The sequence below is a fragment of the Carya illinoinensis genome, chromosome 5 (genome assembly GCF_018687715.1).
Source record: "Carya illinoinensis cultivar Pawnee chromosome 5, C.illinoinensisPawnee_v1, whole genome shotgun sequence".
In the NCBI taxonomy this organism is placed as follows: Eukaryota; Viridiplantae; Streptophyta; class Magnoliopsida; order Fagales; family Juglandaceae; genus Carya; species Carya illinoinensis.
The window spans coordinates 1,201,311-1,221,549 of NC_056756.1; the positions used below are offsets into that span (position 1 = coordinate 1,201,311).

General features: G+C 34.2%; 1 long non-coding RNA gene across 1 annotated transcript; it reads right to left on the minus strand.

Moving 5' to 3' along the window:
- Positions 1-16,550: 16,550 nt before the first annotated feature.
- On the minus strand, positions 16,551-19,300 carry LOC122308891. Its single transcript, XR_006242275.1, has 3 exons — positions 19,008-19,300; positions 16,992-17,036; positions 16,551-16,741 (listed from the first exon to the last, which is right to left on the minus strand). It is a non-coding gene; the product is annotated as an uncharacterized LOC122308891 (long non-coding RNA).
- Between the last annotated feature and the right edge of the window lie 939 nt (positions 19,301-20,239).

Below are 20,239 nucleotides of genomic sequence, written 5' to 3' on the forward strand. Positions count from 1 at the left end.
TTGTCTTTGGCCCTTCTTTTGTTCTCTACTTTAAGGTTGGTAGCGTATAGATGTCAATAGATGAATGCTCGTGATCATGATTCACGAGAGAGAGAGAGTGTGTGTGTGTGTTTTTTTCCTTTGTATTTATTTTATTGTTTTGCCAAAAGACTTGGTGATTAGCGATTCTTCTTTTTTGACCTGGTCACATCTCCGATAAGCATGTCCTTGTTATCATTTCATTAATAGAATCCCTCGAATCTAGTTTGCACCAAAAACCCTCTAGCAATTTTCATGTAGCCTTTTCTTGCTTCCAACTGTAAAGTCTAAAGGACAAAAAAAGACGAAGACCATAAGAATCTGTGGGCCTCTCTCTCTCTCTCTCTCTCTCTCTGTGGATTGTTTGTTTGTGGAAGATGAAAACAACATGGGTGGGAATGACAAGTAAAACATACAATTCCGTTGCTTTAATAAGCCCTGCAATCTTTAGCTATTGGACAATCAATGGTCCTTTTGACTGAAACCATTTCAAAATGTTATGATCCCAACTTTCGATAATATGTTCTCCAGATATATATATATATATATATATATGAACTTTGACATAGGAAGTACACTCACAAAAAATAAATAAATAAATAAATTATAAAAACTGTAAAGGTAAAAATTGATTAGAATTATATGACTAAATAATAAGATTTATCTTATCATTATTTGATTAAATTTAGATGAATGAAAAATAAGTATTGATTTGTATCTAAACAATATTGAATCTATCTAGAAGTCTTATGTGTTGTATAGATAAGTCTTTGAGGTTAAAATCGAATTCTAGAATATTAGTATTTATCCAGAAGAAAGCTGAACAAAGTTTAGTTAATAACAGAAGATGTTATCATGACATGTTAGCAGTCTGTCAGAACACGTTTTCGCGTCTGTTGCTAATCGTCAGCAGAGTTCTATTGTGACTAGAACTCTTTCCAGACTTTTTATTTAAAGAGATTCAGTTTTGTATTTTTTAAAGGACTTTGAGCCACGAATTTCAGAGAGGATATTCGTAGCATTTATGAAAGAAAATTCACTTGAGAAATTTCATGGGATTTTTCATATCTTCTTGAGTGTGATCATGCTTTGAGTGTGATTGGATTTCAGCTTCTGGAGTTCCAGAAGGGAAGTCAACATTTGAATATCGCCAGAGGTTCTGGCTGCTACTGCAGTAGAAGACAAATGGGTCATTTGTCTAGACAAGTAAGAGGGTCGAATTGCAAAGGTTTTGTAATTGATTATTGTTTGTAATTGTTCTTCAAATAATAAGATTGACTTTCCTGGGTTTGGCTGCCCCGTAGGGTTTTACCTTTAAAGAGTTCTTTAATGGGTTTTCCTTTGTAACCAATTGTTGTGCAAGGAAATTGGTAGACAATTTCGTGGTTTTATAGGGATACGTTGGAAATTTCAATTGACATCAGAGTGTGGTTCACTCATTCAAGTGTGATCTGTGCCCTTGTAGATCATGTTGACGTCATTATATATTTCACCATACTTCGATGGGGAAAACTATGCTTATTAGAAAGTTCGTATGAGAGCTTTTTTCAAATCTTTAGATGAATGTGTATGACATTCGGTTGAACGAGGATGGACTAAATCCGAGACATCTATAGATATCTGCTTGAACAAAAGATGAAATCAGCAATTGCAATTTAAATAGTAAAGGACTTAACGCTATTTTCATGGCGGTATCCTCCGAAGAATTTAAAAGAATCTCCATGTGTGAGATTGTTAAAGAAGTTTGAGATATTTTGGAGATTACACATGAAGGCACAAGAATAGTAAAAAATTCAAAATTGCAAATGCTAACCTCAAAATTTGAAGAGATGAAAATGTTGGAAGACGAAAATTTTAATGATTTTTATGCTAAACTGAATGATTTTGTGAATTCCAGGTTTAATCTCGACGAGAAAGTGGAGGATTCAAGGATTGTGAGGAAAATTCTAAGGTCTTTACCTGAAAGATTTCGACCCAAAGTTACTGCTATGAAGAAAGTAAAGATCTTGATGCAATAAGGGTAGAAGAACTTATAGGTTCTTTACAAACGTATGAATCTTCGTTTTCTCAAGTAAGAAAATGTAAGTCTATTGCCCTAAAAACTATAGAAGAAAATCAAGATGATTTTTCTGATAAAAAAATCTTAACAATGAAGATATATATCTCATAGTAAGAAAGTTCAAAAAATTTATGTTCAATAAAAAGTATAGTAGAAAGAAAAAAAGAGGTAAAAAATTTTCTGCAAAGAAAAATTATTTTGAAAAATGGAATAAAGAAAGATCTGATAAAGTAAAGTGTCATGAATGTTCTGGTTATGGTCATATAAGAATTGAATGTCCAAATTTCAAGAAAATTAAAGGAAAAATATTGAATGTCACACTTAGTGATAGTTCAGAATCTGAAACTTCAAGTTCATCATCTGATTATGATAATACTTTTATGACTTTTTCTACTATTGTTAATGATTTTTTTGATATTGAGTTAACAAAATCTGAAAGTGATGATGACAATAATGATTCGGAGGTTGCTCTAGTTGTGGATAATCATGAGTTAAGTTTACAAGAAACTTACAATGATGTGTGTGAAGAAGTGATCAAATCAAAGAAACTCAACAAGAAGCCGTATAAGAAATTGACTAATATGGAGAGTGAGAAAAATAACTTGTCTGAGGCATTCAAAATTTCTGATATTGAAATAGCAAGATTAAGGGATCAAAAAATTGTATTAGAAAAGAAATTGGAAAAGGCTCAAGAAAAAACAGCACCACAGAAACTAGAAGAGATGTTGAGTTTTCAAAAATCTAGTTGTGATCGCACGGGTTTGGGGTATATGACTTTCCAAGGTATGAAACTTAAAGACTCATCATCTGCTGCCACCTCATCAAAAGATATCATTTTTGTTAAAAGAAGTCAAGATGAGGAAACTCCAAAGAAGGCTGTGTCTACAACTCATGTTCCAAGAGCCTCACATGATAGATCAATGACAAAGAAACTCAACCAAGGTAAGTCTAAAGGTAAGTTTATTCATATTTGTCATTATTATGGTGTTGTTGGTCATATAAGACCAAATTGCTTTAACTTGAATAAAGTGAAGAAAAGTGGATTTGAAAGAAATCTAAAAAAAAAAAAAAAAAATGAAATAGTCTAGAGAATCAAGTTTGTGATATGAGTCAACAAATCAAATTTTAAGTCTCAAAATTGGTGAAATATCATATTTTTGCTTTCAAAATAAAGAAAAGATCATACAAAGTGATGTTGATAAAAGAATAGGCCAAAATTTAAGCCAAAGTGGGTGGTCAAAGAAGATGCCATGTCACATTAATGGATAGGACTACTTGTATGTTCTTGCATACTTTATATTATTGCATTAGCTTAGGACATGTATTTTATTTTTCTGTTTTGTTTTATGTTTCTGTTTTTTAGTTTTAAATAAGAAAAATATAATATAAAAAAGAAAAAAATTCTGATTTGGTTCAAAACTTTTTTTTTAAGGAAAGTGCATGCTTGATATGTCAAAGTCTGAGCATTTGTGTTATCACATAATAAATTCCTGAACTTATGCATCTTTCTATTTTGTGTGATTCACTTTGTGCATACTAACCCTATAAACTATCTTTGCAAAGTTCATTTTCAATGTACAGTGAGAAACTTATATGTATGACTTTTATAATTAAAGTCCACATCATCTAATGAGATGCTCATCAAAGAAAGAATTCATACATTGAATTGACTAATACTAGTTGAAGCTAGTACATCAATAAAGAGCTCTCCTCTTGCCAAACACAAAGAGTTGATCCATATAGAAAAAGTCGGTGTTAATTCATTACAGAAAAAGACAAACACCTTACAATGATCTATCTCCTTAAGTCCTTATAGAAAGAATCGTTGCTTTAATCATTATGGAAAAAGATGAGCAACAAAAATGGACATAAAAAAGGGATTGTGCAAACTAGTGTTTGGAGGAGATGCTCATGTATCTAGGCCCTAGCATAAAATTTGACTTTTGAGGTGAGTGACAATCTCTTGGGAGCATCTATAAAAAAAATAAAAAAATAAAAAAATAAAAATTCATGGATAATATTATAAAAATATATTGAGAAAAATATAATAAAATAAAGAGTTGCTACCTTATATAAGTTTGCTCATTCACACACTCACATAAATTTTGACATTAATGATCTTATGAGGAGTGAACATCCATAATAATTGTTGCAAATAAAAGGGTGTACTTTATTCAATTTGTTTTGTGAATTACACTATGTTTGAACTAAGATGCATTTAGACATGTTACTTACCCTATTGCTTTTTCATATATATATATATATATATATATAAAATCTTTTTTTGTTATTTTTTTTTCTAATCTCTATTTATTTTGGTTTCTATAAAATAAATACAAAAATAAAAATATAATTTTTTTTTTGTTTGTTTGAGATATGAGCCTAAATCTGTGTTTTTAGTCTCTTATGCTGGTGTTGCAGTAGTTCCAGTGGGACTCTTTTTCCTCGGGCACGTGGCTAGGCACACGGCACTTATGTGCCTTTTGTTTTTTTCTTTTCTTGTGTCTCATACATGCGCTAACCTCCCACCCCCTTTCTCTCTTATTTTGCACGGCATCCAGCTCTCTCACACATTTCATCCTCTTTTGAGACCTAACCGAATCATTCATTCACTCATATCACTAGTTAGACTTTTGAAATTTTGAAGATCATCCAATTCTACTCATCTTTGCATCCTAATCAAGGTAAGGCTTATGCGATTTTCGGACTTTTGAAATTTCTAGGGTTGATATGTATTTCAGTCGATTTATGAGGGGCTATTCATTATATGTGATTTATTTGGTTGGGTTGCGTTGAAATCACTATGGTTGCTCAGTTGAGCATTTTGTTTGCATGTATTGAGGACGGTTTTCAAGTGGGTCCTTAGCCTTTGTCATTCGGTTTTCATGGAATGCCTACCAAGTGTTTGTTTTTTTGTCTTAACCAAGCTGTCTCAATCATTTGCTCATTGTTTAACATACATTCATGCTCATACATCATGTGTATTTAATCCATGAAAAATTGAGACACATTAGAGTTGTTCATCATGTATTTCTTAGTATCTTCATTTTGGCACACATAAGTGATATTTATTATATTTTGTGTCTTGTCAGATTAGTGACAAAAAGGGGGAGTATTGGAAGAACAAATTGGAACAAATTGGAGTATCTTTATATTGTGAAATTTAGGAGGAGTTTGAGTATGATTAAATTTGGATAAATGTAAAATAAGTATTGATTTGTATCTAAACAATATTGAGTCTATCTAGAAGTCTTAGGTGTTGTTTAGATAAGTTTTTGAGATTAAAATCGAGTTTTGGAATATTGATATTTATCCAGAAGAAAGCTGAATAGAGTTTAGTCAATAACAGAAGATGTTATCGCGAAATGTTAACAGTCCGTCGGAACACGTTTTCACGTCTGTTGCTAACCGTCAGTAGAGTCCTACTGTGACTAGAACTCTTTCCAGACCTTCTATTTAAAGAGATTCGGTTTTATATCTTTTAAAGGACTTTGAGCCTTTCAGATAAGATATTCTGAGCATTTATGAAAGAAAATTCACTTGAGAATTTTCATGTGGTTTTTCATATCTTCTTGAGTGTGATCATGCTTTGAGTGTAAAGGAACATCGATTGGATTTCAGCCTCTGGAGTTCTAGAAGGGAAGTCAACATTTGAAGATCGTCAGAGGTTCTGGTTGCTACTGTGGTAGAAGACAAACGGGTCATTTGTCTAGGCAAGTAAGAGAGTTAAATTGTAAAGATTTTGTAATTGATTATTGCTTGTAATTGTTATTCAAATAATAAGATTGACTTTCCTGAGTTTGGCTGTCCTGTAGGGTTTTACCTTTAAAGAGTTCTTTAAAGGGTTTCTCTTCTTAACCAATCGTTGTGTCTTGTAAGTTTGATTATTTATTTTAAAGTATTTGATTCGTTTAATAATTTTGGTAATTGAGATTTAACTTATTTATTCAAGAAAATTGGTAAATAATTTCGTAGTTTTACATGGATACATTGAGAATTTCAAAAACAAATATCTGCTTTTCTAATTTCATTGTTTTTTTTTTGTAGGACTTTCTAATGCATTATCATGATGTACAATATATATATATATATATATTGCAAATGGAATGAGTGAGATGCAGCCAGAGTTTCGATCTCACCTTAGACCTCGAGAAATTCACAGGTTGATCAGCAGAAAACGGTTCAGAAAGCAAGCAAGCATAGATTATTAGGGAGGTGATAATTTATTGCTTAAAAAAAATAGCCACGTGAATTATTTAGAGTATTTAGCCTATGACTTTATGCAGCTTGTTATCGCGTTAATTATATAACTCATCAATACTGTTCAATATTACGACCATATATATGTAGTCCATAATTACGATATAATCAGACCACAAGGGTTGGTCATGGACTCATATATGGTGAATTAAAGTACATACTAACTATAAATAGTCGAATGTTTTTTCACTGAAACATATAAGCTGGGTAATATCATTCAAGTTGATGGAACGTTCGACTGCCAGGGATCATTATTACACCCACCCTGCCACTGAACAAGCATGCATGCACGTTATTAATTATTTATGTGTCTTCAACTTCCATTAAGACCTAATAACTATCCAACAAATCCATACGGTCCCAGGAAGCTGACGCATTATCCATACTATGCATTCCAATGGCCTAGCTAGCTCTCTCAAAGAAATCAATCAGAATGCATGAGGCCCCCCAAAGCTACTGTCAACTACTCTCTATGCATATGCTCATGTATATATTGCACATCCGATGCGTGTGACTCAAATTATTGTCCCAAACACCTCTTCATCTTGTCTGTAAACAGTTCAATGTTGATACTACACTATCGGCATCCAATGCAATGGGAATGGATCGCATTCAAAGTTAAGTGGGCACCATCTTATGTAATGCCAAAAACCTGAAACGTTTAGTCACGGCCCGCAAAAGACTTGTCTTCAACTTGTTGCAACCAAAATTACCATATAGTCTGCATAATCACTAAAAATTTCCTCTGTAGACTGTAGTGTCATAAAGTGTGATTCAATGTATGGAAGCTCAGAATTCAATAAATATACATTGAAATAAACTCTCGTACGTAGTACTCTGTAACCAAGCCAGTGATACGTTTATGCATGTGGTCCTTGGGCGTGTTAAATTTGAAGATGATATGTCTCTTTTACTAAACTCCTTTTTCCCACTAAAATTAATTTCTAAGCCAAGTGGTGTTCTTTTTAGGCTTCAAGCTAGGGCCCTTTTATAGGGTCAGAAGAAAAGGACAAGAGGAGTTTTGTAAGTTTTCAGGGTCAGCCATGGCATGTCTGAAATCAGGGAAACTGCAAGCATGTCTGGCTTGGAAATGACCCATCCCGACCCCGTTCATAATCAGCAAATATCTAAAAAATAAATGGTTTATTATTTTAAATAGGATCCTGTGGTGTTAGGTGATGGTAAAGCTTTATCATTTTTCGACTGTGAAACTAAAAACTAGGACGTATGGTAAAATATATATTAGCTTTAAGTTAAGTCTTGGGGTTGGCTCAACTAGTAAAGGACTTGTTGTGCTTAGGAGTATGCGCCTCTCATGTAACCTCAATAGTACTACAGATTGAATTGAATTGAATTTTTTTATTTTTTGTGGTTGGCTGGTTTGCAAGGGCCAACATAAAGGATCGGACCACTAGGGTATGAGGACCATTAATATTACTGCATGCGATACTCTAAAGGGCTATGGTCACCATTAATTACAGAGTCGGAGGACAGAGACGGTGCATGGTGGCATCGCATGCATCATTAAGTTTATTCTTATGTAATTTAAATATCAGCTTAATTGTAAACGATCTTATAAAGTGAGTGGTATTCTTTCTGACTTTACACCCAAAATGTAGTGATATACGTTGGTCCACATAAATCATCTATACATAGAGATACAGAACCGGTGGCGTGGACGTTCTCCACCGCTGGAACTACTCTTATGAATATGATGCTTCCCAGTGTGTACATACGTACGTCCGTACTCCTGTAATGGGATATTGTTACCAACAGTGTAGAATTTGATTCCCTAAAATATTGCAGTGTGGATAATTCTCTCTCTTTTGGGCTTTTGATAATTCGGTTTTTTTCTCTCGACTTGCTCAGCTTTTGAGCCAATGGGCTGGGACCCGTCAATTGCCCCCCAAGTTCTTCGGCCCAAAGTTGGCCGAGGATCGAGTTTTTTTCTTTTGTGGAGGCCATAACGGAATTATTACTCTAGAGTTGATCATCAAAATGACAACGTATGTACATGTACAACTTAAGTCAAATCAAACAGATTAATTTTAAAAAAAATTTTGAATGATATATAGGTGATATCACATCCACATCCATCGGAGAGATCAAAGCCTATCAGACCAGCCTATCAAACCAATTCTTACATTAATTCCAAGAATATATGGCTGTTCAAATAGTTACAAAGAAGACAAGACAATATTGCCAAATACAAGATTATGGAATAAACGTACGTACGTGTGATTTTAAATCACATTCTTAACAATCTTCATCTTGATAAAGAATATTAACCTTTGCTTGCCATTGCTAAATCCGTCAACTCACTCATGCATTGACATATGATGCCTAGAGAAGTCAAGCAGCTCCACTCCAATTTGTCTAGGCATAAACCGTACGTACGTGGAAGCGTCATCATCATGTGGCTATATATTTAGTACTAATGACAGCATAAATATAGATAGATATATATATATATATATATATATATAAATTTGGATGATGATCAGCAGAAACAATGACAGTAATGATTTGGAGGTGGGCCTTTGAGAACCTTGCAGGCACCTCCTTTATTGCAACTCTTGTGGCAAAGTTGGTTGCAGCGTTTGTCATCCTGCGCTGGTAGGCACCTCCCAATGTGGTTGTCGTGGCAACACTTTAACCCACCTGAATGGCTCTCAACCTGCTTCATTTCTGAGCTACATATTACGACCACCATTATCATGAAAACCATCAAAACAGATCTCTCTTTCCCCATCTCAATGAATTAGTTATAAATTCCTTACTTATTTCTTTGGGATTACCCACCGCTATAAATATTGGTGTTTTTTTTTTTAATTTTTGGTAAGATTATCTTTGGCATCAATAGGCATCTCCTATATAGAAAGTTGGTATTTTTTTCCGTAATTCATTGCGATTCACTAATCATCCCGCGATGAATCGGTAAAATCGGAAACATTCTGGTATGGACCCAATGGTTTGATAGACCTTTGGACCTATATATGGTGAGGACGACACAAGCAGAAAAATGTAATTATGATGACTGATTCGAGGTAGCCAAGCTTTCTGAGAGAGAAAATGTTATATTCCTTCTTGTTTTTGAAAATCATTTGATTCCTTTCCATAGGAAACCTTCTTACAATAGAAAATTAAATGACTACAACTTAGAAAGGAAAATTTGCATGATTCTTGAAATCCCTTATTTCCAGCCTCCTTGATGCCCTCGATTTATTACCGTTGTTGAGTCCGTAATCCGTATCATTTTCTTATTCAGGAGTTAATTCTAGTTTGACTGTTTGAGAGTGTGGATATTGATTATTCTATCTCATCATATTATATATAGCTAGAACTAATCTAAATTAACGCGTTTCATGATTAGATTATATGGGATGCTTTGATAACATGATCTCAACTAAATAAATATATATAGGTCTAAATATTCTAGAACCACATCTATTAATAATTACATCTTTAATTCTTAATTAGGAAAATATTTTCTAAGTTGGTGGTAAAATCATTAATTTTTCCCTAAAATTATGTATTTGACCTGGCCATATGCTAAATTATGTATTTGACCAGGCAATATAACCACGATTACGTAGACCCAAGATGCTTGTAAATTGGTGGCCATTTGGCCCATTTTGATCAATATATACATATACATACACACACAAATATATATATATATAGAGTACCTCAACTCTCCTCAACACTTCTCACTACTATTTATTATTTTATTATTACTTTTCATCTACTTTTACTACTATTCATTACTTTTTACATACTTTTTATTACTATTTATTACTTTATTATTACTTTTTATTTATTTTTTTATTACTATTCACAACTCTCCTCAATACTTCTCAACACCCAAACCTACACTAATGAAAACTTTCATTTCAAAACAAGTTTCAAAAAGTATAAGTAGATTGTAAAAACTGTATGATCTAGATTCATAGTGTATGCATAAGATGATCGATCGATCACTAGCTAGCTAACGTTTTCTGTTAAACTTAAGACATGCATGGATGAGCAACCCTTTAATTCTCTGACGTCACCATCCTAGATATAATGCTCTCGTTTTTTTAGGAAGAACATGAATTAGCCGCAGCACTCTGGTTTTCAATGAGCTAGCTAGTAGTAGCTTCGTGTGACGATAATGAATACCTATATATTCATGATAAGTTGTACAAATCCGGTCTAGCCTTGTATAATAATTTTAATTTAGAAGCACACGTACTTATAATCAAATATTTATCATCAAGTAGTGAAGGGGATAAAATATTTTGGTTTAGATAGACCAGCCCAACCCACCAAACGACCATCAGTAAAAGACAAAGAAATAAAAGATAATGACAGGACGAGAAATTAGGGTATTATGAGAAAGAGACGAGAATGAAAATAGAGAAAGTGAAGAGAAAATAGAAGGTCAGACATATAAGAGAATGGCTGACAATCCTCATCACTCTTTAGGGACATGCAGAAAGAGGAGTTAGATAATAGAAAACAGCCAGATGACTCCAATGAGACTTTCTTCAGCTTCTTCAACTTCTTGACCAAGGCTTTGGGGAAACATTCTTCTTCCAGCAAATATATTTCAGATCTCCATTGTACAGTGAGGTTGAGTGACCATGAGAGATTGTAAAATGATTATGCCATAGTAGATTTTCCCGACCCAAATCTCTGTGTAGAAATGTAACCAGTCCGGTTTTGGATAAAATCTAGACCAAATTAGTATGTACCGGTTTTGTATTTTCAAAAAATGATTAAGCACCGATTACCCCCCTAAACCGGTACATCCGGTTTTACCGATTCCGGTCTGATTTTAATATATTAAGTATATTAGTATTACTAAAGTATTTATAAAAAGAAATATATCGAAAATTTATTAGGTAATAAAATGAATTTAATATATATATTTTATATTTAAAATATATGATTAAATAAATATTCATATTTAATATTAAAATGTTATGTTATAAATTATAATATATTATTTCATACATAATTATATATAATATTAAAAATTAATAAAATATATATAATATGTGAACTGATTCGGTTCAAACCGATTTTTCGGTTTGTCGGTTTATTCTTACACTTCTATCTTCGTGGATGTAGACATTATATCAAATCACGTAAATTTGTATATCTCTCTTCCTTTTAAGTAGTTAGCACCTATTTTCCATTATCTATCATAGATATATGCATAGTCATACCGGATCACTACCAAGTTCCAATCCACACCGATCGAAGCTTACATCGTCACAACGGATCAAGAATAATAACTCTTATATCCTTTCAACCTGTTGTGTAATTTTTTAGGCATCGTACTACATGACTGATCATAAAAATGGATAGATTTAAAAAAATCATCTCAACATATGAGTAGTATTGACCAGGCGCCTGATCTTAATTCTACTCAACATCTCCGATAATTCTTAATTTTTGAACAAATCTCAACACCCCAATAACAAAAAACGTACGCTAAGAATACAACCCCACCTCGGATCTCTTTATATAATAATATATTAGATCAATATTTTTGTATTTTACAGCAACGGATTCATAGAAAATTTATTTGATCATAGCTCCAGAGCATTTAAAGCTGGCAAAGTCGAACAAAAGCTTTATAATGTTGCTCACGTATAGCTAGCTAGTACGTGAAACTAGCTAGACATCCACAGGTACATATATATGTATATATATATAAGGAAACTATATAATTAACGTACGTATAATCATGTTGCTGTTTCCTGTAAATATTACCGAGGCACAAGTATACTTGTCTCTAGACAAATCTCGTTCCACTCGATCGATATATACTTCCTGAGGCCAATGCTGTTTCCTGTAACAATTTAACCAACATCCATGAGTTTATCACAAAAACTGACGAGCTGGAAGCTGCTCGCAGGTTTCGCGTTGAACGGGCCGGAAGATGATCAACATATATATATATAGGATCGATATGTAGCTGTACTTTCGGTGATAGAAAACTTACAACAAGATTATTATTTGATAAGGATGCATCTTGTCGGAGATCCTTCTGCCTCAAGCAACCTAAGAGGTAAGCAATGGACATTGTATATTCCTGCCGGGACGTCATCGAGCTTTAGGCTTGCCAAAAGGATGATTTCCTGAATATTAATTAAGCAGTACTGTTATCACACTACAAATTTTTTTATTTTATTTTATTTCTTTTTTACTTGCAATAGACACGCACAACGTCAGCACTTTAATACCAATCTAGATTACAATTGAGTAATGGAAAGCTCAAGTTAAATTACAGTTGATCAGTCTATATATACTGTGAAAGGACTGGTTAAAATTATAGTTATTGCAGTCGACCCTGATCAATTAAATTGTTATATATGGGTCTCACGAAATTCTCCTGTAGGCTGTACTGAAAAATGTGAGAGATCTCTCATTCATCCTTTCTCATACTAAATTCTGGGTATTATATGTAGTCTTCTCTCACATTCCTCAAGCTCTCGTTATAAAATCTCACATGACCACGTAGAATGATCTATATATGGCGCAAACCCAGTATTAAGGAAACAGAGGATCTTCCCATTGATGGCCAACCATGCCAGCGAGTTGCCTCCCATTCATGCAACGTGATTTTAGGTCCTTAACTCATGCAGTAATAGATGCCTTAGTTCTGATTTGTATCCCTGTAAATCTGTCCATGATTCTAGGCTAGTTTACATTATACTCGGTCGTTGTAAATTGTCTATATATTTGTAATGTGTTGCCATATAATGCACGACAGTTTTCCCAAAATATCTTCCTTGTTTTATGGTCCTTAAGTCCCAGAAATGAAGTAAGAAACTATAAATACAGTTGCAGAAACTTAGGATAAAGTTACAGTTACCTGCAGGTAGATACGTACGTACACCAATATCGCTAGCTAAAAGATAACGTAAATATAGCAAAACACTTTATAAAAGTTAAATATGGAAAACTCGTCAACTCATCAGACAAAGACATGATAATTCTTACGTACCCTGCTTTCCAGAAAGAGATGATGAGCCGGGAGTGCATGCTCATAGGCAGAAGCAGATATCACGAACAAGAAATAAATTAAGCGATATCCGTACAATAACTAGGACCAGATCGACTACATTAATATTCACAGGGATATATACATGTCGTTGAGCGGAACGATTCTGGTTTTAAATGAAATATGAAGATTAGAATAATATTGCAACAAAGAGGTTTCGAAGATACCGATCATCGAGTACTGCCATGTTGGCATCGAACTCACAAAATCTATTCAAGCATCTAATTAACTTATTACTATTCACGTAAATTAAAAAAGAGGTTGAAACGAAGAAAGATAGCGGAGGATGGGTGTAGGCATTCTATTAATGAGAAAAACGGCAGTTTGAAATGCATCAACCTAATACTTAATAGGTACGAAAGACTGGGCTAAAAGAGAGAGCCCAGTTTTGACAATATAGCGATGACGCTGTTTGATGCTATCATTTTGTGCATGAGAGTAAGGACAAGAAATTCTATGAGAAATACCTAGAGTTTGTAAAATAGCATGAAAGGGGCGGAATTCACCACCCCAGTCGAATTGAACAGCTATGATATTTTTTGAAAATGTATTCTTGACAAATTGAACAAAGTTGAGAAAGATTTTAGAAACATCCGATTTGACATATAACGGAAAGATCCAAACATACTTTGTAAAATCATCAACAATAGAGAAATAAAACCTAAAACCATTGGAGGATAGCACAGGCACAGGTCCCCACACATCTAAAAATAACAATTGAAATGGAAATTGAGATTGAGAGGGTGATGATGGATGAGGAAGAGCATGAGACTTGGCTTGAAGACATGTAGAGCAGGGTGATGAAGTTGACACAGATGTGCCTGGAAGATTGTGATGTCTTATGGTAAAGGAGGTGATTCGAGGGGAGGGATGACCAAGACGAGCATGCCATGTAGAAGATGAGGTCCGTTTGCCAATGAAAGCATGTTGTGAAGGAAGATTGGCATTCTTAACATCAATTGGAAGAACATACAAGCCATTTTTAACGGGGCCCTGAAGCAGTACTTCCTGGGAATGCAAATCCTACACAAAAAAAACTAGAAGAGTTAAATTCAAAGAAAACAGAATTATCTAAATAAAATTGTCTGACGGATAATAAATTTCAAGAAATTAAAGGAACATGGAGTAATTGACGGAGAAGAAAATTGCCAGAGGGTGTGGGAAGTAAGCCTGAGCCAGTGTTTTGTATAGCAAGGGACAATCCATCGCCAATAGTTACTTGATTTGGACCTTGATAAGTAGATGATTCCAGATTAAGTTTGGAAAAATCAGATGTGAAGTGAGTGGAAGCAGCCGTATTTGGAAACCAAGATGTGGAGGAAGTGGAATTATTTGGAAAATTTGTGAAATTAGCCAAGAGAGAGGAGGGAGGAGGAGACTGATATGCATGATCAAAATGATGATAACAGGAGACTACAGTGTGACCAATGAGATTACAGAGTTGACAGGTGGGGCGATTATTCAGAGAGGAGGAAAAGAAATTTGGGGGAGATGGAGAAATAATTCGACCACCTTGTCCATGCCGATAGCCAGGAACACGGCTTCGGTTAGGAGTGAAATTGTGGGGAGAAGAAGAGGGACCACGCGTAGTAGTGAAGTTAGCATTAAACGAATGATTGGAGAGGAGAGACTATGTTTGGTGTGCAAGGCGTGATTCATGGTTGACAAGAAAACTGTAAACTTGAGAAATGGAAATTGGCTCGGTTCGTGTAGTGATTGAAGACACTACAGACTCGAAATCAGACCCAAGACCAGTTAAAAAATAAATGATGAATTCGGATTCTGGGAGAGGATGACCGATAGCATTGAGTGATGCCGAGAGTGCTTTTGCCTTGTGAAAATAGGTGGAGACCGAATCGGATCCTTTTTTGAGGGTGGCAAGTTGGAATTTCGTGGTCATTAGATGGGCTGTGGATTGAGCAGAATAAAGGTTGTGAGGGTATCCTTGATTTGCTGAGAGGTCGGGCATTCAAGAATTTGAGAGAGAACATTTTCGATAAGAGATGAATAAATTGCCAACATTATAAGTTGGTCTTGAGTGAGCCAGGAGAGGTAGTTCGGATTGGGAGCACCGTCGATGGAAGAGGGAGGTGCGGGGATAGAGTCATCGACATAACCAAACAATTGGTTGCCATAGAGGAAGGTAGTGATCTGGGCATGCCAGAGGAGATAATTTTCAGAAGAAAGTTTGATGGTGATGGATTGGGCGGCTAAGTTTGTGATGGAAGGATTCGGAGAGATAGACTTGGTTAGTGCTATGATGATCGGAAAAAGAGAAATGGATGGGTATTAGCCCTATGAGGCTCTCGATACCATGTTAAAAACAGAGTAGTGAAAGATGAAGCTCAGATGCTTGTAAAAATGCATCAGAGAAAGAGTGTATTCTGAATGAAGTGTTTCTTATTTTCCATACATCCTCAATACAATAGTGCTCATATTTATAACAGAAATCATTTACAAGAGAATAATTCTAAAGGATTCTTCTATTATTCCGTATGAGGTGCAGAGGTGGTTATGATATTTTGTTGAGAGCAACCAGCAGAGAAGGCATTCTGTTGAGGGCATGCAGTAGACGTGACCCGTGAAGTCACTGAGGTGTGTTCTTCTACAGCAAGTGTACATGCTCTAATACAGTTCAAATAATCTAAACTCACCCCAACGCCATAAGGATTTCAATGCATTCTCTATGCACTCATTGCGTCTCTAGAATAATTATTTCATAGGATATTAAAATCATTACAAGATTAGATTGACCTTGCACGGGAATGTACGTGTATGTAGGGTGTAGCTCGATGATCGGTGGATTCCAATAAAAGTGCTGATCGGCAACCGACATAGCCGTGAATGATCGAATTATGTCTTGATAATTATTGCATTATCACCCATGAAAAGTTATTGATGCAATGATATCTATGCTAAATAACTAATTTCCTTTTAGACAGTGATAGGGTTACTATTCTATTACTATTTATTTACTACTCAAGTGTAATTTAAATTTTTTTATTTTTATTTTATTTTTTAAAGTATTTTTTTAACATCTTTAATCATTAAAAAAATTAAAATATATATATAATTTTATTAATACTCACTCCCTTAATTATTAAATAAAATTAAAAATTAAAAAAATTAAAAAATTAAAAAAAAGTAGTAGATAAATAGTTATAAAATAGTAACTCTATCATTTTCCTTTCCTTTTTAGACTATACATGCGAAATCATCAATTGAAAATGATTAATTTACCAATATAGAAATTCCACGAAACATACTAACTTTCCGGTCGGTATTTAATGTTCTGAAAAGGACACGCCGTACTCCTCTGGGAATATTCAAAAACTTCATAACTTCAGCTGTAATTAGGAGTAGAATTGATGATCATGGCCTAGGAATTAAAATTAGACATGAGCATGTTCTGAAATTTTGAAAACAGCTAGCATGCATGCATCCCCCCCTAGCCTTCTCCACATCACGAAAGAGAAAGGGAGGAAAAGGGGGGCTTATTATCATTTATATGGACTAAGAATGATGAGGGAAGCTAATCAAGGGGCCGGGAAAAGAACTCATTGTCACTGCAGAGACATAATCAGTTCGATCGTTTACCTGTAATGTTCTTGTCCATTGGAATATCAACTAATAACGCCGGACCTGTTGAAACAAAAGAAAAATATATTATTATTCATGTCAGTAGCTCATTAAGACACCACAAAGTACTATTTAATATATTGATTTATAAATGACCTCATTTCGTGGTCACAAAGTAAAGAATACGTGTCTTCAACTTGTTACAACCAAAATTACCATATAGTCTGCATAATCACTAAAAATTTCCTATGTAGACTGTAGAGTCATAAAGTGTGATTCAATGTATGGAAGCTCAGAATTCAATAAATCTACATTGAAATAAACTATTGTACGTAGTACTCTGTAACCAAGCCAGTGCTACGTCTATGCATGTGGTCCTTGGGCGTGTTAAATTTGAAGATGATGTGTCTCTTTTACTAAACTCCTTTTTCCCACTAAAATTAATTTCTAAGCCAAGTGGTGTTCTTTTTAGGCTTCAAGCTAAGGTCCTTTTATAGGTCAGAAGAAAAGGGCAAGAGGAGTTTTGTAACAAGTTTTCAGGGTCAGCCATGGCATCATGTCTGGCTTGGCAGACAAAGATTTGGGTATCTTTCCACAGGCTTCAAATGACCCAACCGGGCCCCGTTCATAATCAGCAAATATCTAAAAAAATAAATGGTTTATTATTTTAAACAGGATCCTGTGGCGTTAGGTGATTGTAAAACTAAAAACTAGGAAATATGGTAAATATATATTAGCTTTAAGTTAGTCTGGGGTTTGGCTCAACTGGTGAAGAATTTGGGTTTAGGGGTATGCTCCTCTTATGTTCAAATCTCATTTTATTGTAAACAATCTCTTGGAGCTATTGGATTTAAAGATTTTTTCATTAAATTATTCGAAATGTACTTACAAAAAATTCTTATTAAGGGCATGTGCATTCTTGAAATTAGTTGGTACACCATTACTAAACACCCAATGTCAATAAAAAAAATATATATTAACTTTAGGTCTTTTTAAGCACAATAATACTTTCAGGCAAGATTGGAAACGAATTTTTATCCCATGCTGATGTCAGCACTAAAATAATACCATCCTTTTGATCTCTTTTTCTTAAATACTATTATTTGTCCAATTTTTGGGTTTACTATTGTCATGCATTTTACCATGCATGGCAGTACTAGTCAATCCACAAATTGAAATCAATAGTACTACAAAATGAATTTAATTGAATTTTTTTTTTAATTTTTGTGGTTGGCTGGTTTGCAAGGGCCAACAAAAAGAATCGGACCACTAGGGTATGAGGACCATTAATATTATTGCATGCATGCGATACTCTAAAGGGATAGGGCGGTCACCATTAATTACAGAGTCGGAGGATAGAGATGGTGCATGGTGGCATCGCATGCATCATAAAGTTTATTCTTACGTAATTTAAAGATCAGCTTAATTGTAAACGATCTTTCTTTCTGGCTTTAGACCACGCCGGCCTGCACCCAAAATGTAGTGATACATTGGTCCACATACATCATCTATACATAGAGCTACAGAACCGGTGGCGTAGTACGTTCGTGTTCCTACTCCACCTCTGGAACTCTATGAATATGATGCTTCACAGTGTATAAATACGTACGTACTCATGTAATGGGATACTGTTACCAAAAGTGTAGAATTTGATTTTCCTAAAATATTGCAGTGCGGATAATTCTCTCTCTATTGGGCTTTGTTAATTTGGTTTTTTTCTCTCGACTTGCTCAGCTTTTGAGCCGATGGCCTGGGATCTGTCAATTGCCCCCAAGTTCCTCGGCCCAAAGCTGCCCGAGGACCGAGTTTTTTCTTTTGTGGAGGCCATAACGGAACTACTACTCTGGAGTTTTGTCTATATGATCATCAAAATGACAACGTATGTGAGCTTAAGTCAAATCAAACAGATTAATTTAAAAAAAAAAATTGTATGATATATTGGTGATATCAAATGTTTTTATTGTATCCGCACCCGATTCACATCCATCGGAGAGATCAAAGCCTATCAGACCAGTCTATCAAACCAATTCTTACGTTAATTCAAAGAATTTGGATGATGATCAGCAGAAACAATGACAGAAATGATTTGGAGGTGGGCCTTTGAGAACCTTGCAGGCACCTCCCTTATTGCAACTCATCTGGCAAAGTTGGTCGCATAGGTTGTCATCCTGCGATGGTAGGCACCTCCCAATGTGGTTGTCGTCGCAACACTTTAGCCCACCTGAATCGCTCTTAACCTGCTTCCTTTTTGAGCTACATATTACGACCACCATCATCATGAAAACCATCAAAACAGATCTCTCTTTCCCCATCTCAATGAATTAGTTATAAATTCCTTACTTATTTCTTTGGGATTACCCACCGCTATAAATATTGGTATTTGTTTTTATTTTTGGTAAGATTATCTTTGGCATCAATAGTCATCTCCTATATAGAAAGTTTGGGATTTTTTTTCCGTAATTCATTGCAATTCACTAATTATCCCACAATGAATCGATAAAATATGAAACATTCTGGTATGGACCCAGTCTTTTGAGAGGCCCTTGGACCTATGGTGAGGACGGCACAAGCAGGAAAAGATAATTATCATGACTGATTCGAGGCAGCCAAGCTTTCTGTGACACAAAATATTATATTCCTTCTTATTTCTTAAAATTATTTGTTTCCTTTTTATAGGAAGCCTTCTTACAATGGAAAATTAAATAAAATTAAACGACTACAATTTTCCTGAAAAAATTACAACTAGGAAAGAAAATTTTGCATGATTCTTGAAATCTCTTATTTTCAACCTCTTGATTCCCTCAGACTTATTACCATGTTGGGTCCGTATCACTTTCTTATATAGAAGAGTTAGTTTTTCGACTGTTTGACAGTGTGGATATTGATTAATCTCTTCATATTATATATAGCTACAACTAATCTAATGATTAGATTATATGGGATGCTTTGATAACATATTTCAACTAGAACTGTTTGGCTACACAAAATTTTCATCTCAAATATAAAATTCTCATATCATCATTATAATTTTTTCAAATTCTCATACAAAATATAATAAACAATTTAATTTTTTTTTATTTTTTCAAATCTCAAAATAATAATAATATTTAATCTTAAAACTCAAAATTCTCATATGAAAATTCTCATTTATTAATAATTACATCTTTAATTCTTAATTAGAAAAATATTTTCTAAGCTGGTAGTAAAATCATTAATTTTTCCATAAAATTATGTATTTGACCGAGCAATATAACCACGAGTACATA